We start from the raw sequence: 9,143 nt of genomic DNA on the forward strand, positions 1-9,143 counted from the left end.
TTGGACAAAATCAAAAATGGACAAAAATGCAATTTAAAAATGGACAAATTGCATTGGTTACATTAAAAATGTAAACCAACGGCTGGGTTTGTCCATTTTTAAATTTAATTTTTAACCCAACGTTGGGTGAGACCATATTTGACCCAAAATTGGGTTAACACAACCCAGCAGTTTTTAGAGTGTATAATTTGCACGGTTTGACGTGATATGATGAGCGATCGTTAGATTTCATCAGCACGATTTACTGCAATGCTTTTTTCCCCTTAGTTGGTCAGAACAACAGTGGATGTTACTTACTTGTTCAGACGACATTTTCCGGTTAAAATTCTTAGATTGGTCATACTTCCAAAAAGTAGAATCTGTGATTGCGAATGACAGTATCCACACCGGCGCGGCGACTGACAGCCGCACATTCTCCTCAAAACATTGGATTCATCCGCGCTGTGCCGTGCCGAGGCACAACCCACGTAAAGTTGATAATTCCGCGAATAACTGCAGTTGCAGATTTCGAACAGCTATTTTTAATTTTGTCATTGCATCCGTATAACATTTGTGAAATTTAGTCAGTCGAAGTTTTGAGGTTAATTGGTCTAATTTTGTGTCTCTGTAAAATAGTGATCTGTGACAATTGTATTGTTTTGAATATCAAAGTTTTGTGTCTATTTGTTAATAAAGGATTTGTGGACACATCAATGTTTTTGGATTTGTGGAGTAAAAATTATAGTTTATTTTGAAATAAAAAGATAAAATTAGACCCTTGGGGTAAGATGTTCTGACCCAGAGGCCCAACTGGCATGTTGTTACTAATCTTATTATTTTTCAATTTAATACTTATTGTAATTATTGGGTTATTGATGGGGTGGAATTTCCATGATTTAGATGTACGTTTTAGACATCTTTGCTTTCATAAAAAAACTGTAAATTAATTAAGCGAAATCTTTAATTTCGCATTCATAGTGTTGCTGTTATGACATATTCAATTAAACGATGGGCAATTACATAAGTAAATATTTATATGCCTGTATATAAGTCATAGAATAATTTTACCTTTCAGATGAATCTCTTTTACTGGGATTCTGTTTTGTTGGTCATCGGTTATTCATTTATGATTCAAATAAATTGCCAAAATAACATTTTAGATAGAATAGTTGATTTAGTATTTTACATTAATGACGCTTCAAAAATGTGTATAAATAGTAATAATAATGATATCAAAAGTAAGTTATACATTCTGTACAAATTATCCAATGGAGGATATTTTTGAAGTGTCATAAGATAACCCCTCTCTTAATATTTTACATTTTGTGCTATAACAACTAAATTAGCAAAAGTTTCTATTTATTTCCAGTAATAACACATTGACCTATGTATCATCATCAACTTATATTTAAATATGTTACCGTTTAAAAATAAATCCACATTGTTCTTAAGAGGGGACACCTCCTATTTATGACCTGTCATTTCTTTTCACTGGCAGGTGTGTTAAAGTTAATTTTGGACCCTGGATCAAAGTGAGCGGTCTCTGTGAGTATCCTTATATTCTCCGGCTGTGCTGTCTCTGCAGGTGGGCTCAGATCTGTTCTCCAAAGTACACCTGTGTGCAGTTAGAGTCACCTGCCCAAACGCCACCTTTGCTGTCCTGCTGCGACTCCATGCATGTGGGACGTCATCTTTTTATTCCAAAGGCTAAATCTGTTTTATTTGTGCAAAAACCATCAAAGACAAAGAAGTCTCTGAAACAATGATGTACATCTCTCTCTCTCACACACACACACACACACACACACTCTCTCTTTCACTCTCTTCTCTGCATCTGTCAAACACATTCACAGAGACATTCATGAATGGTATAACTCAAGGCCATTTCAAGTATTCCTCAATTATTTATCAAGCATAGAAATGCAACTTGATTGAAGTTCCTTTGAAGTATGGACATCATTTCTCACACTGAAGGGCTGTATAAAATCATCGCTCGGCTGCTATACAGAGCGCTCGCCCCTCAGGAGCCATGAGTTCGATTTAAATCTTTTTCAATTTTTTATCACTTTCCCTGTTCGTGTTAAATTAGGCCTGTGTAATACCATAATAGAGGAAAAGAGGCAGATTATTAAGAATGCTAATCCATCAACCCCTTTTAGTTTATTACTACCTGGTTACGTAAAGTGCATATTAAAATCCTCATAATGAATCCCAAAAGTCATTATACGTGATTTATTGTTGTGCCAAGTTGCAGGCATTTCCGTAGTGCAATTGAAGCCAATTGCAAATATGTATATTATTTATCAGTGGCTCTCTGCGCTGTTCTCATTGTAGCACACACTAATGTGAACCAACAGCATCGGGGTGAAGAAAATCTCTGTCTCTGTTACGGCCAGACAGCGTTCTCATTCTACCACAATGAACTCTTTCCTCTGAGGACACAAACAGAGACAACAAACCCCAGACTCTTCACACACACAAACATCGACATCACTGAGCTAGATTAATGACCAGCCTGATGTGATCTCAGAACCCATTACCGAATTTTCAGTGGTGTTATCCATTTATTTTGTTAGCCGGAATGATTTGAGCAAAGCTCAACCTCATGTCTCAATGAGCCCCGCGAGAGCCGGAATGGGATTTTTCCTTCTAAACGCCCTCAAACAGTGTTGGCCTTTCAAAGCTGATCTGAGGCACATTTTGATGTTTGCCGCATTGGTGTTTTTGGCAGGACAGTACAGATTTTTCTCTATTTGACCTGTTCCTAAAACCATTTCAGGCATTGTGATTCTGCCAAAACATTGCTAGTCAGGAAACTAGATTTTTGCATTCTGATGCAAATGTTCATTGTAAATCTCGATGTCACAGCGTTAGGGTGTTATTAGCGGTGTTGGACAATACAATTGCTGCAATTAGTGAGGCTTTTAGTTTAACCATTTTTCAGTAGCGAGGTGGGTAACGTTGCTAGTTTTTAAATAATAGCTTTTCAGTAGTAAAGATATTTTATTTACTAAGTTCTAGGGTAGAGCTGACAAACTGTACATCATTACTTTTTTCCCTGACAATATCTCAGCAATCAAGTAGGGTGTCCTATATTTTCTGTCAGCTGTTTAGAATCAAATTCCCTTTAGTTATTTTTCTAGTTCACTACAATAAGGTTAAATTTTCTATTTTAATATATTTTTTTATGTAATTTATTCCTGTGATGGCAAAGCTGAATTTTCAGCATCATTACTCCAGTCTTCAGTGTCACATGATCCTTCAGAAATCATTCTAATACGCTAATTTGGTGCTCAAGAAACATTTCTTATTATCAATGTTGAAAACAGTTCTGCTGCTTAATATTTTGTACTGTGATATTTTTTTCAATAATAATACATATTATTTCAATAATAATACATCGTAATACATTATTGTAACCTTATTGGAAAGTATTACCTTTTTTGAATATTTAGTATTTAATCAAACTATAGCTAGTATTTAACCAAACTACTGTCTGACTGTTACAGCTGACTGTTTTCAGTATTTCATATGTAATTTGTAAATTATTACTGGGAAATCATAAATGACTGAGGATCACAAACTTCCAGACTTTCAAGTTGTTCCAAACACAACAAACTCACACCTAAACTTGCACAGGAAATGCATGACAAATGAAAACAATGTGTAACACATTTGATATTCTCCAACCGGATGGATTCATAATCTGAAGCTAAAAATTGTAGGGCTGTCACTTTACGTTCGAAAAGCGATTGCACAATTAATCGGACCAACCAACACAAGTTTCGAAAACGAAAATAGGGAATCGATTTTAACGGCCTTCTCTCGGAGCGCGTCCAGCTCGTCACGATACGCCCGCAGCGAACGCGCGTCACACAGCAACTGCAGGCTCTGACACACACACATAACAGCAAATTATACTTCTGCATAGTGTGTCTCTTTATATTACAAAAATGTGAATTCTGCCAGTATTCAGACAGTCTCATGCATACAGATATAGATTCGGGCTACGGTCTACAATCGCCTACGTAGGCGAAATTTGTTTGACATTTCTAATCGTAAACACAGCCATGTTAAAGCCTGCAGTAATGTTTTTCATTGATGTTTTGGCAGTCCACTCTGCTTATTTTTTGAGAATGTTGCACTCCTGTTTGTCATTGTGCACGAAACTTCATGCCAATAAATCATCAGAAATATTGCTGACTTGTGCGCGTCTCAAGCGCCCTCTTTACGTTCGTCCTAATGCCTGCTAGTTGTCTGTGGATTTGCCTGTATTTGGCGTTTAAAATGGAAACGTCTTTAGACATGGAAAATCGATTTTTTACAATCGATTCAATGAACACTTATGTCTCAAAAATCGTACAGGATTTTTTCACAAAAGTGACAGTCTGTGCTCGTCATACACTACACAGTTTTTTTTTAAATCGGTTTACACTGACTGCCCAATATCTAGAGACTGACTCGGACTAGCTTTGACTCCTCCAGACTGCAAAGTGGGGCAAAAATCTGGACAAAAGTTTTCTAGTGTATTCCAACCTTTAGGAAACAAGCCACATCTTCATGTCTGTTGTACAAGTATAAGGGATGGGTTATGTTATGTAGGGGTTACGTACCATTTAGTGTTTGTCGAAATTTTTTAAATAGATAAATAGATTACTCTCTAAAATTGTATGGTTTTTGTTAGCACTCATCTCAGTTTAGATGATTGCCCAGTTTATTTTTTTTTTAAACTGGGCATTTAACTTCCCACAATTCATTGCGAGTAAAATGCATTCGAAGCACATACAGTATCACACACACTTGCTCTTGGCATATTAGAAATGAATATCTGTTTCAGTGTTGTATCCGCACAGTGGAGAAAGAGGAACATTTTGTACTGTGTCATGAATCAAATAACACAGATTCCTCCGGCAAAGCAAACGCGCAGATTCCAATTAAAAAGCAGATGCATGGCAGGGCATAGCTGTCGTTATTGCATATATGCGAACAAACGCAGACACCTACACAAACACACAGACACAGTCAGGTCAAGTCCAGAGGCCGATAACACTCTTGTTCGTTTGTTGCTCCTGGCTGTATTATTGAGGCTCTATAAGGGCTTACAGATGACTGCTTTTGATCCCCCCCCCACCAACTTACAGGCTGTTTACCCACATCGCTTTGACAAGATCTCTGCAATGCACACACAGAAAGTTCTGACACGGAGCCAGAAATGCGTAAAATATTTACTTGTGTTGAGGAAGTAAACAAGTGTTCCCTGTTTACTTGTTGGGACCAATCGCATCCTCCAGTTTTAGACTTGAAAGCGTGCGGGGGCAGAGGGTGGATTAGATGAGACGAGGGGCGTCTGTCTGCCACATGAAGGAGAGGAACGCCACGGATGCTTCGGAATGGAAAATGCTGGTGGAACTGTCAGATCAACACGCTCGTTCGAGAGAAATTGCTGCACACCTCAATGAGCCTTTGGTCAGAAAGCGAATGAGGACAGCTAACATCCAGAGCAGATACAGGAAAACAGACAGATGTCTGTGTCGGTTTCCTTACACGCCTATTGGTTAAATCATTTGTGCGTTCATTCAGTAGTAATGAATCGGACTGAATGAAGAGCACTCATATCTTCATTAATCTTAGCGTTAATGTTCTTGCATATAGATTAGTCAGTTGATTTGAGGTAACTGATCACTTGCTGTTTCTTCAACCTTCCTTTTGTCTGGTGAGTGTAACATAATGTGAGTGTGAGTAGTGGCGTCCTACAACCCATGAGTCCATCTCTCTCTGGAATAGACTCTTATTGGAACATTTAGCGGTCAAATGTTGTATAGTGACCGTTAAACTGCATAATTAACCGTTGTCCCTGGCAACCACTGATTTACATTGCAATTTTCCCTGACAGATCTCTGCACTTTTTGTCCTCACGAAATAATTTCACCTCGAGTCAATATTGCATGTCCAGTTACTTATTGTGTAAGTAGCTAGTAAGTGGGATAAGGTAGTCAGATGCTCATTATCCCAAAATAAACCCTTCAGGGTGATATAAGACCCTTTTGACTACTTTATTCCTTACTGATACATATACTGTATCAGTTGTCTCATTCGTGTGTTGTTCACTATTAATGCAGGGCTCCAGACTAACTTTTTTATTAGGAGCGCTGTAGCCCCTGACTTAAAATTTTAGGAGCGCAAGCAGAAAATTTAGGGGCACATCTTAAATCACCTTGCAATGCAATTATTCACATTTCCCCCAAAAATAACTGTATTACTGACAAATGCTTTGATAATAAATAGACTTAACGTACAGAAATTACAATGTGCAGTTTTATTTTAAGTTCACAGGGCTCCAGACTAACATTTGAGGGCAGCGGCACTAAGTTCTACAGAAAGTATCTGGTAGCACTGTGGGATGACAAAGCACTGAGCTTAATTTGAGGTGTAGATAAAATTAACTTGAACTATTATCATTCATAATGTCTTAATATTAATTCAATAGCAAAATGAGTGACAAAATTGATATTAGGGATTGAAAATAGCCAATAAGCGCCCTCAGCAGCTATGTTTACAATGGTAATTTAATTTAATTTATTTTTTTAAATAAGTGTGAGTTTTCCTACTTCTTGAAACTTTTAGTTTTATAAATAGAGACAATCTTTAAAGGTTGAACAAAAAATGTTTTGGTCAACACATTAAAAATAACATTTAAATATGATATTATAGTTTTGAAGTGCTGGAAAAAGATATGTGTAGGCTACTGTTATAACCACAGTATACCGTTACAGTTAGTGTTACTACATTAAATCCATGGTGAATGTTGCTGATCTGTGGACCTAAAGCGTTCTATAACTTGTTCGTTCATGGCACATGTTTCTCCTGGTTTCCACGTTAGCGCTGTTTGATCTGATATGGTTTATAACAGAGAATTCTGCGTTGAATCTGAATGTTTCTCACTGGATCTCGCAACGATGTTATTAATTCTGTCGCGAACTCAATGGATTTCTTCACTGGATGTCCACGATGTAACAGTGTTGCGTGATCGAGATCCGCCCGCGACTGGCGAGAGAAGCTCTGCGCTGTCTATTATTGGTTCGAACTATTAAACGGTCCGTGACGCAGAAATGAGTAGCGCAGTTTTTTTCCGCTTTCATTTTGTTTTGATTTATTAACATGTTACGGAATACTCTATGCTTGAGGCTGAGAATGTGTCTGACTAGCATATTGTGTTTAAACTGCGAAGTGCCTGCACTGTCTGCAAACTTCGTTTTCCCCGCAGTTCTGGGATAGCGACTGCAACATTCGCAGTTCATTAAGTTCGTCTCCTTACAGTACCTCAACCAGCTGAATTCTCGCAGCCAGTCTTCCCGAAAATGTTGGGTTCGGGCCTTTATCACCTCACAAACCTCTGATTCTGAATCATCATCCGGCTGTGTCTGTGACATTGATATTTGTCTCCGTCTCCTTCCCACGGACGTTTACGCGCGCTCGATTATCTCTAGGACCCTCCCCCTCCACACATTAGCCAGTTACAGTGGCCATTCCCAATTCTTCTCACACTCATTGGCCTGCCACACATTCCGGATTCATTGACGCGCCCCTTCCGTTTAACGTGTAAAAACAAATTTACTGGTCGCACATGTGCGACTGGATGAAAAATTCAGTCGCACACTCTCAAATTTTGGTCGCAAAATGCGACCATTTGGTCGCAGTCTGGAGCCCTGTAATGGATCAGCCTGTAAAAGAACACACAGAAACATTAGTGCTCTTAGATGTAGAGTTAGTCATACTCAATTTAAGGTAACTGATCAATTGCAGTTTCTTTGCCTACTATTTCATCATCTCTTTAGAGAGATTAGTAAAAAGCTTGGATTGCCAATGTTATCTTTATCCCAAATTCTGATATGGACTTGCACCCTTTTAGTCTTCATTTTCGCATCACTGTTCATAAGCAGGTTTCTTCAGATCTGGCCCTGGAGGTCAGCAGTCCTGCAGAGTTTAGCTTCAAACCCGATCAAGCTCACCTTTTAGTATTTTCTTGTAATTCTGAAGATCATGATTGGAGCTAAATTCTGCAGGACAGTGGCTGCGTCCGAATGCTGAAAAATGCTGCCTATGGGGGTAGGGAGACATGCAACAAGGCACATCCGAATCCAATGATCATGTCACTTCCAGTCTACTGAGATGCCTTCATCTGATTGTTTTGCAAAGGCTGCATAAATATCTCCTTCACTGCTTATGATAGGCTGAAGGAAAGAAATAGTGCTCGAAAGTTGTGGCTGGCAGTACATCCACATATATAGTGCCTTTCTAGAGCTCAAGGTTGGCTTTGCAAATACATAATCCAAGCAGAATAAACAATACTGAGGCAAAAACAAATTGGATACAAATTGAAGTAGGAAACACGAAAAACATTAGAAAAAGTCTAAATAAGTGAGATTTTAATATCTGGATGGATGATATTTCATGGAGATGTTATCAAGAAGATTATTCCAAAGATTTGGTACAGTGACCATTTGGATCTACCACCAATTTATTTATCTAAACTTTGGAACAATAAGAAAATTGGCCTCTGAAAAGTAGTACAGATTAGAACACTTACAAATTAGTATTGTGCTATGTAAATATTTGCTTGATAATCATCAAAGCACTCTCTATTTTGTTGTAGATCAATAGACCGTTAAGGGCCTTTCACGCTGAGCGGGATTAAGCAACTACGTGTACTACGACACGATGCTTTTGAATCTAAACAACAAAGATCCCTATTGAGCTATTCAGACTTGGCACGATCAATCGCGGCGCGACAAAGCAAGATTTTTTTTGCCCCCCCATCACTCCGCAATGAAAAGGCCCGTCCAATAAGATTTGAGCTTTAGATCACGTGTCCTGAACAACTGTTGTTGCACAAAAGGGCGAGATTGGTGGCGTTGTTTTGAAAACCAGTGTAAACACAGAAGAAAAGTATTCCGGAAGAGAGAAGAGAATGGATATTGTTATCATTGGTATCTGAGAACAGATTTATTCTCACGCTTAGTTAATATTTCTTTATACAGAATATCATTTCTATTAATTTCCACTGAATTATGAGATCTGAAGAGCTTGAAACAGCATACAGAGTGCTGGTGTCGGTTTTCCTACTGGTGCATGTGTGTTATGAGTCAGAGAGCGCTCATTTGTTC

This window comes from Leuciscus leuciscus (genome assembly GCF_965113295.1).
Source record: "Leuciscus leuciscus genome assembly, chromosome: 5".
NCBI classification, from domain to species: domain Eukaryota; kingdom Metazoa; phylum Chordata; class Actinopteri; order Cypriniformes; family Leuciscidae; genus Leuciscus; species Leuciscus leuciscus.